General features: G+C 41.3%; 1 protein-coding gene across 1 annotated transcript in view; it reads left to right on the top strand.

The window, feature by feature from the left end:
• The window catches only part of fat3a (FAT atypical cadherin 3a), an 808281-nt gene that overhangs the window by 299 nt on the left and 782456 nt on the right, over positions 1 to 25526 (top strand). The gene's annotated exons all lie outside the window — the stretch shown is intronic.

Below are 25526 nucleotides of genomic sequence, written 5' to 3'. Positions count from 1 at the left end.
AAACGCTAATAATTTGGTAAATTTTCATTCGTGCACTTCTATAAATATAAATGAAAATTGCGCAAAAATATATAATTCAAATTAGTTTTTACTTGCGGGTACTGTCTCTGTAGATTGCTCTCGCTCGATGATGTGATTTTGGAGAGAATGACGCTCCCTCCTGCAAAACTTCAAAAAAGCGAACGAGACTGGCCGGAGCTGGGATTGGTAGCAGTGGCGGGCAGGAACTGGGATTGGTGCCAGGCTGGGAGTGGTGGGTAGGAGTTGGGATTGGTACCGGGGAAGCGGGTAGGAACAAGAAGTTGCCCAGTAAAACACCCTGGGCACCAAATGACGCCACAGCCTGATATGTAGGGATGATATGTCTCTGGCCCCATTGCCGTTTGAGATGGATAAAAGCTGATCCTTCCGCTGCTCAGAACTCCAAATTGGACTTATTTGGAAGCGAAACTGCCGCGAGTCTGAGTGGCCGGTGAAAACTGGCGATGGAGTGGATTTTGGTCCACCTCCGACCTAGACTTCGCTTCATAGATTGTCAGGACAGCGAGCTTTTAACTGATTTGTGAAGCACAGGGGCTGCTTTCTTTTAAACTGGTTTCTTTAGAAATCTGATAACGATGCTATTGTTCTAAATGGTTCCGATTGAGTGTGTGTAAGCAGAAAAACTGCAGTAGAAAATGCTGGCGAAATCCATTGCCTAAATTTAGAGAAGTCTTTGAATTTTACATTGTGAGTTCATAAGGCCGGGATAAAATCTCAAAATACGTTTGACAGTTGACATTGTTGCACTGTGACCCCATCCTGCCGTGTGAATGGAGTCGTCTCCTCACTGATTAAACGTAATTAAACCGTTAGATTTGCACAAAACGACTGCTGCATCTGTCTCTGATTTGCTGCTGTTTTATTCGAAAGTTGAAGCATTTTTTTCAAATGTTCAGAACAGTGTGTCAAGGTCCGACCAATTCTTTAACCTAACAAAGTAACAGTGCGCCCGGTATGGTTTTGTGGAAGTTTCGGCTTTCATACCTGATAAGTACAGAACAAAGTTTCGTGAATTATATGCTACTTTCGCTCTGATTTATCGCCACAAGAGTTTTTTAATTTGTGCAGAAGTAGTTGTAAATGTACTTGCTTTTGCAGCAGCCGTGACTTTTGGTTGTTTGTTTTTGCGTTTATGATTTGTAATGCTGTTGTAACGCGGGAAGAGTCTCGCTCGTGTTGAGCCGTTAACAGCGACATAGACCATGTTAATTGAATATATTGCTGTTCAGCTGTATTATTATAATGCCATATCAATGTCTATTGTTTTGCTATTTACATTTGCAGCCCTCTGTAATATTTATAGTTTGAGAGGCGCTAACTATCTTAGTGTTCATTTGAAAAGAGCATTGAATTTAACCTTTCACGACCTCAGGATATCACCGTCTATGGTTCAGCCAGTTTATGTGGGAAAACGAGAAAAAGTAATTATGCACAGCAAGATCTCTTATTGTAAGGAAATTTTTAAAAATTTTTGGAATTTAGTTCTGGTGGCATGGGTGGAAAAATGTTAACTAGGGATTCCAAACAGAAAACAGCATTTTCTGACCCTTAAGTAAATTTGAATGCTTTTTATGGGTCCTCTCGCAGTATTAAGGAAACCCATAAACATAACATCGGACTGAGCAGTAAATAATAAATTGATCAAATTTTGAGAAAACAGTGCAATAATTGTGGGGATATTTAGATTTCGTGTAGTCTGTAAAAATCATTTTGGCAAATCTGGTCTTAATGCTTTTGACATTTTTTTCTGAAAGAATACATTTATGGCGCTAACTGTAAAGCTGTTCTAGGTCTAATATTGTCAATGTGAGAGCATTACTTAAGTTTTTTTGTTTTTAACTGAATGATCCACTAGGAACTATTGATCGCAAAAATTTGCACATTATGGTTGAAAGCAGTATATTGTAATCATTGACAACAGTGTGAACTTGGAGGAGCACAGCAGGCAAGGCATCACCCGAGGAACAGGAAAGCTGATGGGTGGGGGGAATAGAGCTCTGAAATAAATGGAGAGGTGGGTGGGATGGTGAGTGCAGGAAGGCAGTGGTGGGGATTGGTCAGTGAGTTTGGAGCTGTGGTTAGGAGAGAAGATGGACAAGTTGTGTCAGGTCAAGGAGGCTGTGGAATGAGAGGGAGGCTTGGCCAGGGGTGGGCAGATTTTGAAACTGGTAAAGTCCACATTGAGACCATTGGGTTGTAGGCTCCCAAGGTGGAAATGAGGTTCTGCTCCTCTAGTTTCCAGATGGTGGTGTTGTGACACTGAAGGAGGTCTAGCATGGACATGTCACCCAGGGGCTGGGAGGGGGAGTTGAAATGGTTAACGATTAGAAGGCGTTGTCATTTGTCGCGAACAGAGCATCCACTTGGTCTCTCTATAGAGGAGGTCACATCAGCAGCGGTGGATGTAGTTGACCACATTGGACATGCAGGTGAATCTCTGTCTGATGTGAAAGGGTTTTTTTCTTGGTTCCTTGGATGAAAGTGGGGTGTCGGGTGGGGGGCAGATGTAGCACCTCCTGCAATTGCAGGCAATGGTGCCGGGGGTGGTGGGGCTAGTGAGGAATCTGGAACGGACGAGGGAGTCGTGGAGAGAGCAACCCCTACAGACGTCAGAAAGGTGTGGGCAGGGAAATATCATTGGTTGCGGGGCCAGGTAGCGGAAGTGGTGGAGAGTGATGTTGAATCCAGAGGTTAATGGAGTGATATGTGAGGACAATGGGAATTCTGTCTTTGTTTTCGTTGGGGCGAGGTTGTATGAGAGCAGTGGTGCAGGAAACGCGAGAGATCTGGTCGAGAGCATTTTCGACCACCGAAGGGGGGAATGTTGCAGTCCTTGAAATAAGAGGATACCGGGGATGTTCAGGAGCGGAACACCCGTCTTGGGAGCAGACGTGGCAGACGATTTGGGAGTAAGGGATCGTATTCTTGCAGGAAGGTGGGTGAGAGGAGATGGTCAAAACTGCTCTTGTCCACAACTCTTGTGGTTCCCACACCTCTACCCTGACATCCCTCCCCACAACAAATGCAAAGTCTGAGTCTTCCTTGTCCTCACATATCACCCCACCAACCTCTGGATTCAATGTATCATTCTCTGCCACTTCCACCAGCTGCAATCTGACCCCAGAACCAAACACATTTCCCTCCGCACTACGTCTGCCTTTTGTAGGAACCGTGCTCTCTGTGACTCCCCTGTCTGACCCACACTCCTCACTAGCTGCAAACCCCCCCCCCCCACCAAACCCCTGCACCTTTGCCTACAAACGCAGGAAGTGCTACACTTGCCCCTACACCTCAACACCACACCCCCCTCCCCGACCTCCATCCAAGGAACCAAAAAAACCTTTCACATCAGACAGATTCACCTGCACATCCACCAATGTGGTCTTTTACATCCACAGCTATGGATGTGGCCTCCTCTACATTGGTGAGACCAAATGGAGGCTTGGAGACTGCTTTGTAGAGCACCTGTTCTCTGTTCGCAACAAACAACACCTCCCAGTTATGAAACATTTCAACTGCCCCCTCCCACTCCCTGGGTGACATGTCCATCCTGGGTCTCACCCATTGTCACAGTGGTGCCACCCAGAAACTGGAGGAGCAGCACCTCATTCCACCTTGGGAGCCTACAAACCAATGGTAAGTGTGGACTTTACCAGTTTGAAAATCTCCCCACCCTGGCCACTTCCCACGACCAATCCACCCCCTCATCCCCACCTCCTTGACCTGACATCCACTGCTCCCACCACCGCCTTCCTGCACTCAGCTATCACCATCCCACCCACTTCTCCTTTCTTTGCTTTCTTGCTTTTAAGAGCCCCCTTACCCCTCCCCCATTTCTGAAGAAGAGTCCTGAGCTGAAACATTAACTTTTAATGTTTCAGGATGCTGCCTGGCCTGCTGTGTTCCTCCAGCTCCGCAGTGTTATCCCTCACTCCAGCATTGGCAGCTCTTACTATCTCTGTATTATAATCACACACAAGAATCCTAAATGCATCTCCATGGTTGCCAAACCCTAATTTCTTATTTAACACAGAATGGGACAATCCCATCCATTTCTTCTGGATTGTCCGACTTTAAAATGTTAAATCCTGATATTCACAAGTACACATCTACAACAATGACCCTCTGCCTGGGGGAAACGATTCAAAACATCGCTGCTCTCAGCCTTTTGAATGGTTGGCTGATAAAACAGATTTGGAAACTTTCTGTTGCTAGTCGCCAGCTGCTCTTGTGCGGGGAAAGAATATCAATGCAACAGATTTGATGGTTGAACAAACTTTTGCCAACTGGACATATTTACATAATCTTGCCAACTCTGTAAATAACAGTCCTAATTCATCTTCTGCATCACGGTTTGACCTTACTGATCCCAGACTACCTGCCTTCAGGAATTAACCTGTCGAGTTTAGCTCAGTACGCTAAATTGATCAGTCATCCAATAAAGTAAGTTTCAATTGCTGCCTGGTGTGTAATGGACTAGAAACATTTCCATGGATGGGACTTGTAGGCCACCCACTTCTGCGACTGGCAACTGCTTGCTTCCTGCTATATAATTCAGCCCCCTAGTTAAAGAAAGATAAATTTGCATTGGAGAGAGGACATCAATGGCTCGCAGGATGGGTTGCCCTATGTTGAGAGGTAGGGTAAACTAGGTTTATGTTCTCTGGTTGAAGGTCATGCATGCTGCATCATTGAATGGAATGAAAATAGAAATTGCTGAAAAAGCTCAGGCCTCGCTGCATCTGTGGAGAGAGATCAGAATTAATGTTTCAGATCAAGTAACCCTTCTCATTTACAGCATCTGTCATTCTTTCTATGGTCTGAAACTATAGAATTTTTGAGCCTTAGGTTAATCAAAGGAGGCCTCCATATCCCTGGTAGTTGGAGTTGAAACTGAAGGTTCATTTTATTATTAGTGGAACAGAGCTGCTGGCCAGAAGGTTGATTCCAGTTTCTATTTCTGAAGGCCTTCTGGATACAAAATATCTTTATTCTTTTTAGTACCGTTTAAAGTTGCTTCTGTCCAGTTGAGATAGGACATGTTTGTATTTCAGATGAAATATAAACATAATTCCCTAGTACTGCACTTAACTAGAAGGCTAGATGATGTATTCAAGTCTTTAGTTTTCTTGAATCCATGATCTTCAAAGTCAGATTAGAACCTTTTCACTGAGCAAAGGCTGAGTAGAAACCTAAACAAAGGCTCTATAGTGGTAGCTTGTATGTTGATGGGGGAAATTTAGCTTTTGTCACTGCATTGACATCTTGTGAATAGTTCAGTTCTGTAGACTTATAGTGCTGAAATGAAGCCATGAATCATTCAGTGAGAAGCAAAATAGGCCCTTTGGCCCATCAAGTCTGCATCAACGCGTAGAAAACACTTGACCTTCAACATAGATAACAAGATGTAGAGCTGCATGAACACAGCAGGCCAAGCAGCATCAGAGGAGCAGGAAGGCTGAAGTTTCGGGCCTAGACCCTTTTTCTGAAGAAGGGTCTAGGCCCAAAACGTCAGCCTTCCTGCTCCTCTGCTGCTTGGCCTGCTGTGTTCATTCAGCTCTAAACCTTGTTATCTCAGATTCTTCAGCATCAGCAGTTCCCACTATCTCTGACCTTCAGCATTTACCAGCATTTGGCACATAGCCTTGAATGTTAAGAATTTTTAAATGAGCAAGGGCTCTATAAATCCACTATTGTAGATCTAAACATAGAATTCTTGCATTTAAGACACAGATTCTTGCCGATGATTATTACAGCCTAATGCAGAACCTAAATCTGAAGAGTAGAGGATGCTGCTAGAATTTTTAGTTCAGTCACTTGTTATATTGAGAGAGTTTATAGTTAATCTTTGTTTTTTTTTCCATTTTAGGGTCGTCAAATTGTAGAGTCAGAGTATGGAAACAGACCCTTCAGTCCAATGAGTCCACACCAATCATGTTCCCAAACAAAGTTAGACTTGGTAGACAATTGTTTAACCCATATCCCTCAACTTTCCTATTCATGTATTTATCCAAATGCCTTTTAAATGTTGTAACTGCATGCATTACTTCCCTTGGCAGTTCATTCCACACACTGACAACTGTGTATTTTAAAAAAAAATAAAGTTGCCCCTTGCGTCCTTTTTAAACACTTGTCACTGTAAAAATATGCACCCTAGTTTGAGCTCCCCTACCTTTTTGAAGTCCCTTGCTATTCACCTTATCTACGCCCCTCATGATTTCATAAACCTCTATAAGGTCCCCCCTCAACCTCCTATGCTCCAGTGGAAAAAAAACAAGTCCTAGCCTATCCAACCTCTCCTTGGCGCTCTCGCGCTCTCTCCATTCCTGGCAACATCCTGGTAAATCCTTACAGAACCCGCTCCAACTTAATAATCACCATTCAGTAGCAGGGTGAATAGAACTGGGCACAGTACTCCAGAAAAAGCCTGATCAACATCCTATACAACTTCAACATAATGTCCAACTCTCATACTCAAAGGTTTGAGTAATGAAGGAAAGCATGACAAACGTCTTGATGACCTGTGATGTAAATTTCAGAGTTATGTGCCTGAACCCCTAGATGTCTCTGCCACACGACATGACCCAGAGTCATTTCATTAATTGCATTAGTTTTGCCCTTAGTTTTAACAAAATCAGTTTGTCCAAATTAATCTCCATCTGCCATTCCTCAGCCCCGTTGACCCAAACGATCAAGATCTCTTAGTAATCTTATATAACCTCTTTCACTGTCCACTAAGCGAATAATTTTGGTGTCATCTGCAAACTTAGTAACTCTGCCTCATGTATTACCATTCAATTTATTAATATATATGACAGACAAAAGTGGATTTAGCACCAATCCTTGTGGAAAATCACTGGTTACAGGCCTCCTGTACCATCCAAGAAACAATTCTCCTCCACCACCACCTACTCTCCTACTGTCAAGCCAATTTATAATCTAATTGGCAAGCTCACCCTGACTCCCATGTGATCTAACTTTATTAATTACTCTACCACGAGGAACCTTGCCAGAGTCTTTACTAAAGTCCACATAAACAATGTCTTTTCTCTCTACACTCAATCTTTTGGATTACTTCCTCAAAAAATCTCTCTCAAGTTTGTCAGACAGGATTTTCCTTGCACAAAACCATGCTGACTATCCCTAATGATCTCTTGCCTCTCCCAATGCGTGGAAATCCTATCTTTCAAAAACACCTCCCTCAACTTACCCACCACCGATGTTAGACTCGCAGCCTTCCCCTTACAGTGCCAATATTGATCCTAATGTTAACAAGAAAATTTCAGCAAAAAGAGATACTGTAAGTGAACATGAAAGGAACAGCAACTCATTTTCCGCCTGGGAACCCTGCAGCCTAATGGTATGAATGTGGACTTCACCAGTTTCAAAATCTCCCCTTCCCCAACTGCATCCCTAAACCAGCCCAGTTCGTCCCCTCCCCCCACTGCACCACACAACCAGCCCAGCTCTTCCCTTCCACCCACTGCATCCCAAAACCAGTCCAACCTGTCTCTGCCTCCCTAACCTGTTCTTCCTCTCACCCATCCCTTCCTCCCACCCCAAGCCGCACCCCCATCTACCTACTAACCTCATCCCACCTCCTTGACCTGTCCGTCTTCCCTGGACTGACCTATCCCCTCCCTACCTCCCCACCTATACTCTCTCCACCTATCTTCTTTTCTCTCCATCTTTGGTCTGCCTCCCCCTCTCTCCCTATTTATTCCAGAACCCTCACCCTATCCCCCTCTCTGATGAAGGGTCTAGGCCCGAAACGTCAGCTTTTGTGCTCCTGAGATGCTGCTTGGCCTGCTGTGTTCATCCAGCCTCACATTTTATTATCTTGGATTCTCCAGCATCTGCAGTTCCCATTATCTATGAAAGGACATGCTGTCAGCTTTATTTTAACCATAGGCTTTTCGTCACTCTCCTGAAATTAATGCTGAAAGTAGTGTGGCTGCATGAATGCAATAATGTTCTCATGGTCACTGATATTTATTTACATGTAAGTAATGCCCTGCTTGGCCTTGGTACTGAAGGATACTTTGCATTACTGAAGTATTAGTAGGAGATGAGAAGATATTGCTGGAATGTGTTTGCTTGTCTTGCTCCACCTATATGATCTGCAGACCTGAAAAATGTTCTTGGCTTTATTTTTCTTAAATAGCCAAATGCTGTCAGTTAGAATGTAAAATATTTTTGTATTGTTTGTTTGACACTTTGATCAGTAAAAGTATTGAATTGTCATGTTTCCATATTGCAGTTTCCATACAGTCCAGGATTTCTTTCAACAACCGTATTAGTGATGGTAATATTGTAGTAGAACCAACAGGATGTTACTATAGTTAATGATGAACAGAGTTCTCACTGAGGCCTTTCAACTTGTGTTGGTAACTGTATGTGCCCAACAGGTGCTTGTGATTTATTGGTAGAATTAGCCATTTTGGAGTCAGAATCTGATATCCTACTTAAAAAGGTCATCAGTATGGTAAAGGTGTGAATCTTTTTATTTTGGAGAAATTGTGCACATATAATCTTGAATTTTTAAAACTTCTAATTATCAAAGCAGTTTTTAATTAAAAGTTGCTAGTTAGCAAATACATGAGACTACAAAGTGGAGAATAGTTTGATTCCTTCATCTTAATGAGTTCCTCAGTTGAAATCTTGTCTTCGTGCTTTGTGGTGAAAACTACATTATCGTACAATATTTGGCATTCCCCATCAGCATGAGAATTAATCCAAAGCCACCCAATGTTCCACTGCAACCTCAGCACTGACGACTGTCTTAGAACTGCCATTGATCAACTTAACATCAGCCAGCGCATGGCATGGAGGGAATAGGGCCTGTAAGCTATTGGTTTAGGGTAGCCTGGAAACCACCATTTCTTCTTGGTATTACTCTGATATTTGGCTCTGGGGAATTCACTTATTTGAATGCTGTTCCTGAGCGTGCACTGTCTGTTAATTATGTCACTGAAGTGGAAAACTGTAATGTCACATCCACGTTGGACTGAAATGTAAGTTTTTTTTAAGGCAACTGATTCCTGTTGTTAATATGGAGCCTGGGTTGACTTGAATCTTAAACCAAATAAGGGAGTGAAAGATTACATGATTAACTATTATACATTAAACCATTTAGTATAGTATAGCAGTTCAGTACAGGAAGAAATCTTTATGGTTTTGCATAAAGGTTGACATTTTCACATTGTATACTAATACTTGTAGTTTAAATCCCTCTAACTGCCTTTTCTGCTGCACCTGCTTAATCTATAATATTTTTGAGAAGCAGTGTTTTTTTAAAAAAGTGGTGGTTTCACTGCTTATTCATATGGGGCGGCATGGTGGCTCAGTGGTTAGCACTGCAGCCTCTCAGCGCCAGGGACCCGGGTTCGAGTCCAGCCTCGGGTGATTGTCTGTGTGGAGTTTGCACATTCGCCCCGTGTCTGCGTGGGTTTTCTCCAGGTGCTCTGGTTTCCTCCCACAGTCCAAAGATGTGCAGGCTAGGTGGATTGGCCATGCTAAATTGCCCGTAGTGTTCAGGGGTGTGTGCGCTATAGGGGGATGCTTCAAGGGGCGGTGTGGACTTGTTGGGCCGAAGGTCCTGTTTCCACACTGTAGGGAGTCTAATCATATGGTGAAACATGAGCGCTCGTGGCAGCCTGTAGCTTTGCTTGCCACTGTCGGATGAAATAGTTTATATTGATTTTTGACCTTCAGCTCAATTTCGGAAAAAGAAGAGCATGAAAAATTCAGTTCTTTTACAAATCATAGATAAAATGTTCTTTAATCTGCCACTGCTTGAATAATATTCAAAGGTACTATTTAAGTGCTGGGCCTGTAAAATTTTAAATCAAAAATCACCTACAATACTTGGCAGTTTTTTTAATATTATAACTTTCCCATACTGACAGGTTTGTATAAAGACATTGAACACTGGAATTGAAAGGAATGTGATACTTCTCACTGTGCATATTGCTAGAAAGAATTCTGATCCTGCTTCATCTGATACACCAGTCTTTTGACCATAACAATTGAACGGTGTTGATTTGAAGTGTGTCAATTGTAAGTGATGCTACTGAGGAACAAAGAAAGGAATAATGTTGTTCCACTATGTTCCTTGCAAGGCCCCCCTTCAAATAGAATCAACTCTGGCCAGTTCCTCCTTCCCACTGCTCCCTTTTGTAATTACCTTTTTACTCAATTGTAATACCGTTACATCTGATTGAAACTTCTCCTTCTCAAACTGCCGTATAAATTTTATCATTTTATGGTCACTGCCCCCTTGGGGTTCCTTCACCTTAAGCTCCCTAATCATGTCTGACTCCTGACATGATCAAAACTAGAATTGCCTGTTCCCTAGTGAACTCTATCACAAGCTGCTTGAAAAAAGTCCACAGTCCACAAATTCCTTTTGAGATCCGCTACCAATTTGCTTTTTCCCAGTCTACCTGCATATTGAATTCCCCCACAGTAATTGCAAGTGTTTCTTACATGCCTTTTGTACCTCTTGAAACGTTATTTTCTTTCACATGTCCTGACTACTGCTGGAATATAAGTGCAGAATTTCCATCAGGTTATTTTTCCTTTGCGTTTCCTCCTTCTATCCACACAGATTCTATGCCTTTCCTGACTCCATTATCACTTGCTATTGATTTAATTTCACTTCTTACTAACGAGGCATCCTGCTTGATCTGCCTGTCCTTCCAAAGGACATATATTCTTTGGATATTTAGTTCCCAACATTGATCCCTTTGCAGACACATCTGAGTTACCCACAACGTTGTACTTGCCAATTTCAATGTGCACTACAAGCTTATTTACCTTGTTTTGTATATTATGTGCATTTTATGTATGGCACCTTTAGTTCGTCTCTTTGTACCTTTTATCTTCTGTACCTTGAATTTGGATTTGTCACCCTTTCCAAACTCCTTTCCTATTATTTGTTCTGGAAACTCTAACCTTTTGAACAACCTTCAACATTTTCCATAATTTTTCCGTGCATTGACTGCCCTATTTAGTTTAAAGCCCTACCTACAGCCCTAGTTGTGTGGTTCACCAAAACTGATCCCAGCATGATTCAGCTGGAGCCCTGCCCAATGGAATAACTATCTCTTTCCTTTAATACTGGTGCCAAATTTACATGAATTTGAACCCTTTTCACCCACAACAATCTTTGAGCCACATGTTTACCTATTTAACTTGTTGATGCTGTGCCAGTTTGCGTGTGGTTCAGGTAGTTATCCAGAGATTACTTTTCTTGGCAGCCCGGAGCTGCGCATGTTCCTTCAGCAGAACTCCTATCTGTATTGTTGGTACTTACATGAACCGCAACAATTGGATCTTCCCCTCCCACTCCAAGTTCCCCTCCAGATCACATGATATCCTGAACCCAGCATTTGGGACAGTCAATCCTGGCTGCAGAACAGGGTCTATTCCTCTGATTATACTAGACCTGATAACAACTACATTTCTCCTTTCTCCCTCTTGAATGGCTCCTTGTACCATGGTGCTATCATCAGTTTACTCATCACCCTTGCAGCCTCCACACTCTACACAAACAAGAAGCAAGAATCTCAAAACTACTAGACCAACTCAAGGGCTGTGGTCCTTCAACACTGCCACCTGGATCCCTATACTTGCCTTGCTTGTAGTCACGCTCTTCTTGTCCCTGACCTCTGACTAATCTTGAGGTAGTTAATCAAAGGGGCATGATTGCCTCCTGAAACAGTGTTTAAGTAACTCTCCTCCTCCCTGATGTATCAGTGTTAGAAGTTCAGATTCCAGCTCATCGACTTGGAGCCAGATCTTCTTCATGCAACCAATACTTGTTGCAGATGTTGACATTATGAACCATCTCATGCAGTTACAACATGTTGCCTGGCCTGGTATCACTATTTTAATTACTTAATTTGACTTTTTAAAAAAAATTTTGTATTGGTTGGGCACACACTCATCTGAGTCAATTACTTTGACAAAAAGTAGTCTAAATCTGATATTGGAAGGAAATGGGCAAATGTTTGGTTTGGATGAGTGAGAGAATTAGAATGGATGAGCTAACTGACTATAGCATCCTGGGACAGCAAGTTATTCAAGTGTGTGGAGCAAAAGGAAAATAGTGGTTGTAAGTGACTATATAGTGAGTGAAATAATAACAAGGTTTAGAGTTGGATGAACACAGCAGGCCAAGCAGCATCAGAGAAGCAAGAAAACTGATGTTTTGTTTCTGGACCCTTCATATTTTTTCTGAAGAAGGGTCCAGACCTGAAACATCAGCTTTCCTGCTCCTCTGATGCTTCTTGGCCTGCTGTGTTCATCCAACTCTAAACCTTGTTAGCTCAGATTCTCCAGCATGGGCAGTTCCTACTATCTCTGTCGTGAGTGAAATTGACCCTCTTCACTGCAGAAAAGATCAAAGACCCAGATGGCTGTTTTCCTGGTACCAGAGTTTGACAGACCTTAACAGGGTTGGAGAGGAAGTTGCAGTGAGAGGTGGAAGATCTGGTCATCATGGTCCATGTAGGTGCCAAATTAATATCCACAACATCTAAAGATATTTTGCATAGTTAATGATGAGTTAGACATTTAAATTAAGAAAAAACCTCAAAGTTAATGATCTCTAGATTATTATAATGTGTCTAGATTATTATAACGTGCAAATTGTCAAATGGTAAATAAGATCAGAGAAAGTGAAGCATCGCTGAAGAACTAATTTGGTAGAAATGGGTTTCAGCTTCTGGAGTAGTGACACCAGTAAGTAAACAGTAAAGGTAATTAAGAGCCATTCTGTGGCCAGTGTTCTACAGAGTCGCATGATTTGGGAAATGGAGAGCTTTACACCACTTTTGGGATAGGTGATCAACTTAAGGTGAATTGGTAAATCAAAGAGTAGCGACACAGAGAGTGAAAAGTATTTAATATGGGAAATAACAGACTCTGTGGGAGAAAAGGATAAAGAGTACAATTCAGTGAATAAACAGATAATGCTGGAAGTTACAAAAAGAATAAAAGGAGAAAACTAAAGGCTCTGTCTGAATATAATTAATATCCAGAAATAGATGTAAATCAGGAAATGGGAAGAAGGATGCAATGTCTCCTTCCATAAAATCCCAGAATATAAACCAAACTTCCATCAACAGCCTGGGAGCCCTGCAGTCACCATCTGTCTCTCACATTCAGTTAATATCATCACTCTGGAAACATTGGCCTGGTTCATCATCATTAAATGACTTCGAGAGGAAAAAGATGCTCAGCAAACTATTATGATTGAAGGCAGACAAGTCCCTGGGGCCTGATGGCCGATGTCCTAGGGAATTAATTGTGGCAGAAATGGTGGATCCATTGGTTACAACATTCTAAAGCTCTCTGGACATGGGAAAGGTCCCAGTGGATTGGAAAAATACTAATGTAATGCCTCTATTCAAAAAGGGAGGGAGACAATATGTGGGAAATTATGGACCAGGTAGATTAACCTTTGTTGTTAGCAAAGTGTTAGAATCAATTATCAAGGAAGCAATATCAGGACATTTGGAATGTCAAAACACTATCCGTCAGTCAGCATGGTTTTATGAAGGAGAAGTCATGTTTGACTAATTTGCTAGATTTCTTCAAAAATGTAACCAGCAAATGGGATTATGGGGTTCTGTGGCTGTTATATACCACGACTTTCAGAAGGCCTTTGATAAGGTGCCATACGAAAGGTTAATTCACAGGGTTGGATCACATGGGATGGGGTAATTTTATTAGCTTGGATGGGTGACAGTCTTCTGTCCATCAGCCAGAGTTGGGATAAATGTTTCTTTTCTGGATGGCAAGAAGTAACTAATGGAGTGACACACGGTTCTGGACTATATATAGTCTACATTAATGGCTGAGATACAAGGATAGAAGGCTTTTTATAGCCAAATTTGCAAATGACACACTAGGTTGGATGGCAAACTGCAATGAGGAGATAAGAACCTTATGAATGGATACAGATAGATTAGGAGAGTGGACCAAAATGTAGCAGTTGGAGCTTAATGCAGATAAGTGTGAGGTCATGTATTTTGGTTGGAGAAATAGGAATGTGTGATATTATCTAAATGTGGAGAGACTTTGGGGTGCTCCAGTGCAGAGGGATCTGGGTGTCCTCGTTCATGACTCATGAACAACTAACATGCAGGTACTACAGATATAAAGTGAATGGAATGTTGGCTTTTACAGCTAAAGGAATAGAATATAAAGTCTTGTTACAACTATACAAGGCATTGGTGAGACTGCATTTGGAGATTTGTGCACAGTTTTGGTCCCCTTATTTGAACAGTTTAGGCCTTTATTCTCTAGAATTTAGAATAATGAAGGGTGATCAAATTGAGGTATTCAAGATGATAAAAGGTATAGATGAAATTGACATGGACTTGGTGCATCCTCTTGTGGGGCATACTAGGATGAGAGGTTATAGTCATAGGGTGAGGGGCAGCAAATTTCAAAACAGTTCAAGAGAAACCATGTCTTCTAAAGGGTCATGAATCCGGAAGCCACCCCAAAGTGTGGACAGTGAGTACATTTATGGAGGAGTTAGACAGGTTTTTTTATTGGTATTAGGTTGAAGGGCAATGGGGAGAAGGCAGGAAAATAGGGGTAAGGAGCAGATCATCGTGATGGAATGGCAGGGCAGGCTTCAATGGGCCAAATGGCCTAATTCTGTCCCAATATCTTGAACATATGAACTTCACAAAATCCCAATGCCACTAGTTTAAAATCCAAACTCAAATTGTTATTAGTGTATATATAAATTTACCACATCTTCAAAGTATTGTGCTTGAATACGTATTACATCATCTGTGCAATTATACACATTTGACAGTCACATCTATTTCAAAATTAGTACACTGTACAATATTTTGGATTGATTACTATTGTTGGTAGCTTAGTAATTTACAAATACATTCAGGTCAAGCCTGCATGATACCTGCTTAAAGTTATGTCACATTTTATGCTCAGTATTTTGAACAAGCCTACCAATTCTTATGATATGAAAACTGTGTTGAAATATATGTCCATATAACAAATATTTTTCAACCTTTTTGTAACTTCTGGAGTTCATGGACTGGCAAAAGTTGCCTGTTTTAAACTCAAGGAGCTGGGATTATTTAATCAAGATGGATATCGCTTTGTGATTTTATTTGATTACAATTTGGAAGCAGGAACAAATTACATTCAATTAGGCCTTGTGATCGACTGAATAAGTTGAATGAATTTGTGATGGAGTTTTCTGATGAAATGTAGCAAAGAAATATGCCTAGTGATTCAGAGCCTTTTATACTTTGGGTTTTCTTAACACAGCTGATGTTTTCTTTCCTGTTTTTTTTCTTCCCCTCCCCCGTCATTACTTTATTGTTCAAAGCAGTAATGTAAACAATATTAATTGTAGGTATTTTGAGACATTTCAAATGTGCTTTGAGCCTCAACAGATTTAAGTAATTCAATTTTCTTGTTTGGCACAAATCAGTAACTCTCTTCATGGACTTCCATATTGTGGAATTGTATGTCGATATGCAAAGGGATTATCTGAGTTATATGGGAAAGTACATAATTTCAGTCGTGAAGGTCAGCATATCACAGGACCCCTGCCTTGTGCCATAACATTTATTTTTCGCCTCCATTCTAGCATTATTTCAAAAGCTGCTTAGAGTCCGAAACATATCAACATCTTTTCTCCCCTGGCACTCTACAGCCCACCACCACCGCACCACCCCCCCCCACCCCCCAAACCATAGCATGCATGCTGTCCCCTCCACACTTCTCTTCAGCTTTGAAGATTCATCTAGGCTTGATTTTTGCCTGCTCCCTCTTCATGGGTGCTGTCTGATCCACTGTTGTCTCCAGCATTTTGTTGTTTTCAGTGCTGATTCCAGTGTCTGCAGTAATTTGCTCCTACATCTAGGAGTTAACAAGTCATGAGAGGTTTCTGCAAAGGAGAGAAATTTGAAAAGAAATGCATTGAAACAAATGTCAAAAGCACAGATTTGATCTAATAAAGAGACTGACTAATTACCAGTTAAATTATCTTTTTGCGTACTTAATTAAACTAGATTCAAAAGTATTGTGCACTGAAAAGATAGCCCAATATGAATCATAGTTTCTGAAAGAACTGAGGATTATGTTACTCAGAGACAAACATAGAAATTGCTGGAAAAGCTCCAGCAGATCTAGCAGCATCTGTGGAGGCAAATTGAAGCTAATGTTTTGGGTTGAATCCTGACAGTCACTTGACCTAAAACATTAACTTTGACTCTTCTCCACAAATGCTAGCAGGCCTGCTGATCTCTTCCAGCAATTTCTATTTTCGTCTCCAACGTGAATCATGTTTCTTGTGACCCACAGATTTCTGCCAGGACCCAATTAGGGAAAGTGTTGTTCAATCTTTAAATCTGCTGAATTATTGCGGGTTACTTTTTTGAAAATGAACCATCAGATTACATAATTAATGACTGCAACAACTATTACTAATAGCATAATATAATGTGGAACATTCCAAAGCAGTTCACTTAAGTGGTGCAAACAAAACATGACACAGAATCAGAAATGATATTAAGTCACATTGGTCAAGTATGTAGATTTTTGTGGCGTGCCTTAAGGGAGGAAAGTGAGGTAAACAGGCAGAGATGTCAGGTGAGATTATCAGAGGTTATGTCCTAAGCAACAGAAGCCCACAGGTGGTAGTGATTTTTAAATGCAGATACTCAAAAGGCCGCAGTTAGGTTAATATCACGTCAAATATTTGTTAGGCCAGGGAAATTCCAAAGATAAGGTATGAGGATATGAAATGAATTGAAAACAAAGATGGGAATCTTAAGCACAAGAACAAGACCATTGGTTGACTGGAAGCCAATGAATGTGCCATATGAAAAGATGTCATGGACGAAGGGAGTTTGGGGAGAGAAGAGCAGGCAGCAGAGTTTTGAGTGACCTTGAGTTTGCAGAGATAGATTTGGCTACTAAAATTATTCCAGACTGGACTTCCACATTTTCAGACAACAAAGACTTGAATTGGCTCAGGCAGGTGCAAAATTAGATAATGTCAGCAATGGGAAAGGTGGTCTTAGATGGTAGGAATTTTGTTTTTATTTTTATTTTTGCAGGAGTCAGATGTGATGCCAGGGTTATAATAAATTGGTTTACTCTGCCAGGACAAGGACTGAAGTTGATAGCTAGGGAGTGACATTTGGAGATGTCCTAGAGATCAGTGTGTTAACAAGAAGGAAAACCATTGCTTGGAATTTGGTGATTATGATTTAGATAGCTGAAAATGGGCTGAAGCGAGAGCAGTGCCATCCACCTGGATGTTGAAGGTGTTGGAGGATGGTGCCACCAATTTGTCTCAAAGATGGGTTGAGAAGGATGTGGATGGCTATTCAATTTGTTGCAGTTGTGTAGGATATCATTTGTGATTTTTGAGCTATTTTGATACAAAACACTGCTCGAGGACTATAGTGAGGGAAAGAAGCTTGGAGTGTTAGTCTTTAATGTATGTGAGTAAGAAGTAAAGCATATTGTTAGAAATCAGTATTACAATCTAAATGTGAGTAGGTTTGTCGCAGAGGAACAGCAATTTGGAGGTACACTTTAATCAACTAGTTAAAGGTAGCACAAACAGGAGGATAATACTAAGTATGATTTTTCAAGAAGCCCCCACTTAATGGTGACTCATTCAAAGTTATTTCACTTTGACAATTTTATTCGTAGTCTTGATGTACAAACTTAATGTTCAGTTTTTTATCTTTACTTTGGTTGTTATATATTTCTTGCACGTGTAACCTTCTCAGCAATATTTCTTCTGTCTCCCTTGGACCCTAATATCCCACATGCCCTCTCAGCAGCCATCCTTGCCACCTGGTGTTGCTTCCCGGGTGTCTCGTCCCTCAACTTGATCTACACCTATTGGCCTGTCCTCCTCCAGGGCTATGTCTTCCCACTGCCTTTGCTTCCAACCCTTGTTGTCCACTGTTAACCACACCCCACTTAAGTTTTCTTTTGGTCTTTCTTGTAGAATATGAAAACTGGTGAAATATATTGGGAGTATTTAAAATTTTACTGAAACAGATAGAAAGGAGTAGATGAAAGCAGATGATCTCCTATAGGGGAGAGCTCAGGAATGAGGTAATAGAACTTTAATATATTAATCATCCATATATTAATGATTAAGGCATGGCTGAAAAGTGTTTTACCTTCTGAAGTTTTTGAAATATAGCACTTGTAATTATGTAATTTTGTTTGTGAAGGTGATTTGAGGGGAAAAGTATTCTCCATAAGAGTAGAAGAACTTTACTATTCTTCAAAATTGGCTATTCCATCCACAAATCTTGTGTAAAAACAACATTCCCGTACTTCATTTGGATATTAACCTAGTTATTTTGTTGAATTCTCTTAGGGTGACCTTTAATCTACTTGCTTCTGATTTTAAGCAAGTATGATGCCACTGAGCCACAAATGATGCTTAAATAGAAACAAGTATGATTTAAAATGGAGGGTTAAAGCAACCAATCCATTTGGTGAATTTTGAGGCTGAGATTCACTTTCAGGGTTAATGGTTAAGACAGAATCTATCAGCAGCATATTTGTTAAATGTGAGTAAAACTATTTGTTTACCTGGCTAGCAAAAGTTCATAAGAGCCAGTTGACCAAAATCACTTGTTGGCATGTAATGGCAGCTTTAATTTTGGGCTTCCTTTGTATCTTTTTACAATACAGCAGTTTTCTGCATTGTGGCAGCAATTTGAATTAGCTGAACTGATCGACTGCATTTTAAAAAATTGAATAGTGAGACTATGGTAAATGACTGTGTCAATTTTTTGTTTACATACTTACTTGTGCTGATGGTATGTTTCCATTAGCTAAGATGTATTGCTCATCTTTTATGTAACAACCTTTTTAGTTTTCAGTCCAGCATTAGTGCTGTCAACTGGGGAACAAAAATTATATAATTGACAAAAGGTCCTTGGGTTGCTTTCCCAGTTATTGAATTGTAGTTATCTCCACTTGCATCGGTTATACTTTGATTATAATGATGAAATGCATAGGGAAATATAAAAATGCCACGCAACCTAAAACCTACTGGTTCATTTAATCTGTCTTAAGTTGTGATGCCTTATGCATCGCGATTCAAATATTTTCAATAAATCATAAATTGATCAAAGGAACACGAATACTTTGAAGGATTTTGGAGATGGAGAGTTTTCAGTGATAGGGAGCTATGAGACTATTGAGATTTTTGGAAACAATGGTGACATTTGTAAAACTAAGCTGCTCTTTAAATAAGAGCAAAAGTAAATCGGTGAGCACATGATATATGAAAGGAACTTGGACACACAAGCACACAACAGACTTTTGAATGATATCAAGTTTACTGAGGGTCAAGTGGGAGAGGGTGGCCAGGAGTTCACTGAAACAGTAAAACAGTTGTGATGCATTAGTAGAACTCGGTAATATGTGTGCAAAAATTGGTGCTTTGTTTCTGAATGATATCACCTAGGGCCAACGTGTATACGAGAACCCCCATAGTAAGGAACCAAAACTAGATATCCTATTGTAGATAAGGTTTCAACAAAGTGGTATGTTCAATTAGTCTCCTGCTGAGGTAAGAAACGGAGGTGATGTGCCTGAAAATCGTGAACCTGCTGGTTTCCTGGTCTGTTTTCTGGCTGTGACCGTTTCAGCCAAAGTGGATGCAGCCAGCATTGTGAGAAAGCCAGCCAGACTCAGAGCCCTTTTTTTTAAACTAATTTATTGAGTGCCGCTAGGAGGTAGGTCAGTTCCTTACAGTGACTGACTACTTAGCTGCAGGCCAGTTTGTCAGCGCTACAGACAAATCTAAAAGTCCACTCCTAGAGAAATTCTACCACACAAATGCATGAACATGAACAAGGTTCTGCACCCCAAATTGTAACAATGTTATGGTACTTTCTATTGTTCACCTTGTTCTACCTCCTAACTCCCAAAAGCCTGTCCATCATCCACAAGACGCAAGTCAAGGGAATGATGGAATCTGTTACACTTTTTAGTTGTAGGAACTGCATTCGTCCAACTTCAAAAAGCTAGAAAAAAGCAGTTTGCTTGATTGGCATCCCATCCATTACCCTCAACATTCTCTCCCTCCCTCCTTCACTGGAGCACTGTAGCAGCAGTGTGTATCATGTACAGAGCACAGTAAAACAACTCACCCAGGCTTCTTTGATAATAAAATGTGAGGCTGGATGAACACAGCAGGCCAAGCAGCATCTCAGGAGCACAAAAGCTGACGTTTCGGGCCTAGACCCTTCATCAGAGAGGCCCGAAACGTCAGCTTTTGTGCTCCGGAGATGCTGCTTGGCCTGCTGTGTTCATCCAGCCTCACATTTTATTATCTTGGAATCTCCAGCATCTGCAGTTCCCATTATCTCTGACACCCAGGCTTCTTTGATAGGTCCTTTCAAACCCACAAACTCAGCACTTATAGGGCCAAGGCAGCAAACACCAGGCAATTCTATCACCTGTAAGTTCTCCTCAAAACTACATGCCTATACATCTTGAAGCTATGTTGCTGTTCCTTTGCTGTCACTGGGTCAAAGCCTTGGCTTCCTAACAGCACTATAGATTACCTACAGCAGGCTCAGTGCCACCATTCTTTTTTAAGGCAGTTAGGGATCAGCAACAGCTACCAGTTTTGCCAGGAATGCTGTCCTAGAAATGCAATAAAGCTGCGGACATGTGCTCCTCTGAAGCTGGGAGTCCTCTGTCATTCCAGCTTCACGTTGGATGCATGGTTCCTGAAATGTAGAAAGAAACACTCAATGTCAGTTAAAGAATTGGCCAATCAAACTCTGAAGTATAACTGTATACCAGCCCTTTAAACTGAAATTCAGCCCATCTTTTTGTAGTTGTTCGTCTAGTCAAGAGGGGTTGTGGAGTCAATAAGGTTGTGGAGGCAAAGACTAGGCAATTTATTGAACCAGAAGGTGATTGACATGAAGGAGAAATGAATTTTTAAGCTAGCGCTCTCATTATACTTATCATTGTGGAGGGCATACAGTACCAGAGAGTGAACAAAACTCCCTTACAAGAGAATGGAATAATAGAAGGAGGAAAGTCTTAAAAAGAAAAATGTGTTGGTGATGAAATGTTGAAAAGTTTTTTAAAGAAGACTCTTAAATTGCTGATGGAAATGCTTAATATAGATACTTGGGGCAGGGTGAAACACAGACTTGTGCACAAGCAAGAAATTAACTATAATCAAAACCAAATTAAAATCATAGTGATGTGATATGAAGTCAACCAAAGCCAATTGCACTAAGCAGAGATAATGGGAACTGCAGATGCTGGAGATTCCAAGATAATAAAATGTGAGGCTGGATGAACACAGCAGGCCAAGCAGCATCTCAGGAGCACAAAAGCTGACGTTTCGGGCCTAGACCCTTCATCAGAGAGGGTCTAGGCCCGAAAATAATCAGGTTCTGATTAATACGTTTTTAAATAGGATGACTGTCAAGAATGGCATTGCCTATTAAAATGATGAGTTTGAACATATATTTTTGATTGCTAAAATATTATGCTTCACAATTTATTCAGCTGCTGGAAATATCATTCAGAGGAATGCAATCAGTCAATGACTGCACGATCAAAATTTGTGGAATTTGGCTTGATTACTTGGCAATATAGAGAAACTAAATACTGCATCCTTCCTTTTGGTATAGTGGACTGAAGTCAGTGGAGTCCGTTGGAGCTGAAAGAATCAGCCTGGGGTACCATAAGACGTAGGAGTGGAAGTAAGGCCATTTGGCCCATCAAGTCCACTCCGCCATTTAAATCATGGCTGATGGGCATTTCAACTCTCCCCGTAGCCCTTGATTCCTTGAGATCAAGAATTTGTCGATCTCTGCCTTGAAGGCATCCAACGGCCAGGCCTCCACTGCACTCCATGGCAATGAATTCCACAAGCCCACCACACTCTGGATGAAGAAATGTCGTCTCATTTCTATTTTAAATTTACCCCCTCTAATTGTAAGGCTGAGTCCATGGGTCCTGGCCTCCCTGCCTAACGGAAACAACTTCCCAGCATCCACCCCTTCTAAGCCAAACATTGTCTTCTAAGTTTCTATTAGATCTCCCCTCAACCTTCTAAACTCTGAGTACAATCCCAGGATCCTTAGTCATTATATACGTTAAACCTACCATTCCAGGGGTCATCTGTGTGAATCTCTGCTGGACATGCTCCAGGGCTAGAATGTCCTTCCTGAGGTGTGGGGCCCAAAATTGGACACAGTATTCTAAATGAGGCCTAACTAGAGCTTTATAAAGCCTCAGAAGCACATCACTGCTTTTATATACCTACTTCCTTGAGATAAATGACAACATTACATTCGCTTTCTTAATCACGGACTCTACCTGCAAGTTAACCTTTAGAGAATCCTGAACCAACACTCCCAGATCCCTTTGTACTTCTGCTTTACAAATTTTCTCACCATTTAGAAAGTGTCCATGCCTGTATTTTTTTTTCCAAAGTGCAAACCCTCGATTTGCTCACATTGAATTTCATCAGCCATTTCCTGGACCACTCTCCTAAACTGTCTAAATCTTTCTGCAGCTTCCCCACCTCCTCAGTACTATCTGCTTGTCCACCTATCTTTGTACCATCGGCAAACTTCGCCAGAAACCCCCCAGGCCTTTCATCTAGATCATTTAATATATAAGGTGAACAGCTGCAGCCCCAACACTGAACACTGTGGGACACCACTCATCACCGGTTGCCATTCTGAGAAAGAGCCTTTTATCCCAACACTCTGCCTTCTGTCAGACAGCCAATCCTCCATCCAAACCAGTATCTCACCTCGAACACCATGGGCCCTCACCTTGCCCAGCAGCCTCCCGTGAGGCACTGTATCAAATGTCTTTTTGGAAGTCTAGATAACATCTACTGGGTTTCCCTGGTCTAACTTACTTGTTACCTCTTCAACAAATTCTAACAGGTTTGTCAGGCATGACCTCCCCTTACTAAATCCATGCTGACTTGTTCTAATCTGACCCTGTTCTTCCAGGAATTTAGAAATCTCATCCTTGACAATGGATTCTAGAATTTTACCAACCACCGAGGTTAGGCTAATTGGACTATAACTTTCCATCTTTTGCCTTGATCCTTTCTTAAACAAGGGAGTTACAACAGCAATTTTCCAATCATCTGGGACTTTTGAAAGATCACGACCAAAGCCTCTGCTATTTCCTCAGCCACTTCCCTCAGAACTCTAGGATGTAGCCCATCAGGGCCAGGAGGTTTATCAATTTTTGGACCTTTTTAGCTTTTCTAGCACTTTCTCTTTTGTAATGCCTACCATACTCAACTCTGTCCCCTGACTGAGTCCTAATTGTTGGCATACTAGTCACGTCTTCCACTGTAAAGACAGATGCAAAGTACTTCAGATATTTCCTTATCTCCCATCACTAGCCTTCCAGTATCAATTTGGAATGGCCCAGTGTCTACTTTTGCCTCTCGTTTGTTTCTTATGTGTTGAAAGAAGCTTTTACTATCATTTCTAATATTATTAGCTAGCCTACTTTCATATTCGATCCTCTCCTTCCTTATTGCTCTTTGTTATCTTCTGTTTGTTTTTGTAGCCTTCCCAATCTTCTGATTTCTCAGTGCTCTTGGCCACTTCAAAGGCTGCCTCTTTTTCTTCGATATATTTCCTGACTTCCTTTGTCAGCCATGGCTGTCTAATCCCACCCCGGATAATCTTTTCTTTGGGATGAACCTCTGTACTGTGTCCTCAATTACACCCAGAAACTACTGCCTTTGTTGGTCTATGGTCTTCCCCACTAGGCTCTGCTTCCAGTCGATTTTCATCAATTCCTCTCTCATGCCCCTGTAATTACCTTTATTTAACTGTAACAGTTTATTACATCCGATTTTGCCTTCTCTCTTTCAAACTGCAGACTGAACGCTACCATATTATGATCGCTGCCTCCTAAGTGTTCCCTTACTTTAAGGTCTTTTATAAAGTCTGGCTCATTACATAGCACTAAGTCCAGAATAGCCTGCTCCCTTGTAGGCTCCATCACAAGCTGTTCCGAAAAGCCATTGTGCAAACATTCCATGAATTCCCTTTCTTTGGATCCACCGGCAACATTATTCACCCAGTCCACCTGCCTATTGAAGTCCCCCATGATCACCATGACCTTGACTTTCTGACATGCCCTATCTATTTCCCGGTGCATCTTGCGCCCCAGTCCTGATCACTGTTAGGAGGTCTGTACATCATTCCCATTATAGTTTTGTTTGCCTTTGTGGTTCCTCAATTCCTCCCTCACAGACTCCACATCCTCCTGACCCTATGTCATTCAGTGCCGTAGATTTAATTTCATTCTTAACTAACAAGGCAACCCCACCCCCTCTGCCCACCTCCCTGTCTTTTTGATATGTTGTGAATCCTTGGATGTCTAACTGTCAGTCCTGAACTCCCTGCAGCCATGTCTCTGTGATGCCTATCACATCATAATCGGGCATTAGAAATCTGTACCCATTTAGGTTTGGGACATGATGCAGAAATTTCATCTGCTGATGACCAGAAAGCACTTAAACTCAATGAGAAACTGAAATTCAGACATCCCTGAGACACCAGAATTTTGCAGTAGCTCAAAGCTTCCTGTAAACTTAGTTTTTGTGTGCCACCCGAAGACCACCCAGAAACCCCTCTAACATTTGTTGCCAGGCTGAGAGCCAGGTCCCTTGCTTCGGGTACTTTTGTGAACAATGGAAGAAATCCAGCAGCAGTATAGGTGTGGGATTGGGCTCAGGGTTTAAGTGAAATGTGCTGCAAGGTGTTCTGTTCACCACACGCAGACACAGAGACTGACTCACCTCTAGGGAGTCTCAGTGGTTGTCAGTTATGTTCCTTGGAGGGATTTAATTGTTCTATTACCCACTTGGCAGTGATATTGACTTGTCAGTTCTTCAAATGATCAGGGAAATCCTTTGTAATTGGAGCAAAATCCAACCAATTGAAAATTTGCACAGTCCATAATGCTGACTGTAATTTACCAGTTGTAAATAGCTGAGGCATCAGTGACTTAGATGTACAGACTAAATACAATACTTCTATGTCATAGATGCAAAGGTTAGTGGTGAAGTAGGTACGTGGAAGGCAACTAAGTCCAATAAATTAGAAATTTTCCATGAACGTTCAATATTGTGTATTCATATTTTGCCTTCAACCCAAACTCACCTTTATGATCTTCCCTAGTATATTGAGTATACTTAAAACCACTGCATCCTGCTGCTTCACCTCAATCTGGACAAATGTGAGGTTTTTATTTTTGTTTTTTATTGTAAGTTCAAGTACATGTGGAAATTTATGCAATGAATGGTAGACCCCTTTTTAAGAGTATTTACATGCAGAGAGATCTTGGTCTGCAGGTCCATGGGTCACTGAAGGTGGCAGCACAAGTGGATAAAGTAGTAAAAAGGCCAATAGCATGTTTGC

The sequence above is a fragment of the Stegostoma tigrinum genome, chromosome 6 (genome assembly GCF_030684315.1).
Source record: "Stegostoma tigrinum isolate sSteTig4 chromosome 6, sSteTig4.hap1, whole genome shotgun sequence".
Taxonomy (NCBI): domain Eukaryota; kingdom Metazoa; phylum Chordata; class Chondrichthyes; order Orectolobiformes; family Stegostomatidae; genus Stegostoma; species Stegostoma tigrinum.
This window is presented reverse-complemented; position numbering and strand designations above follow the sequence as displayed.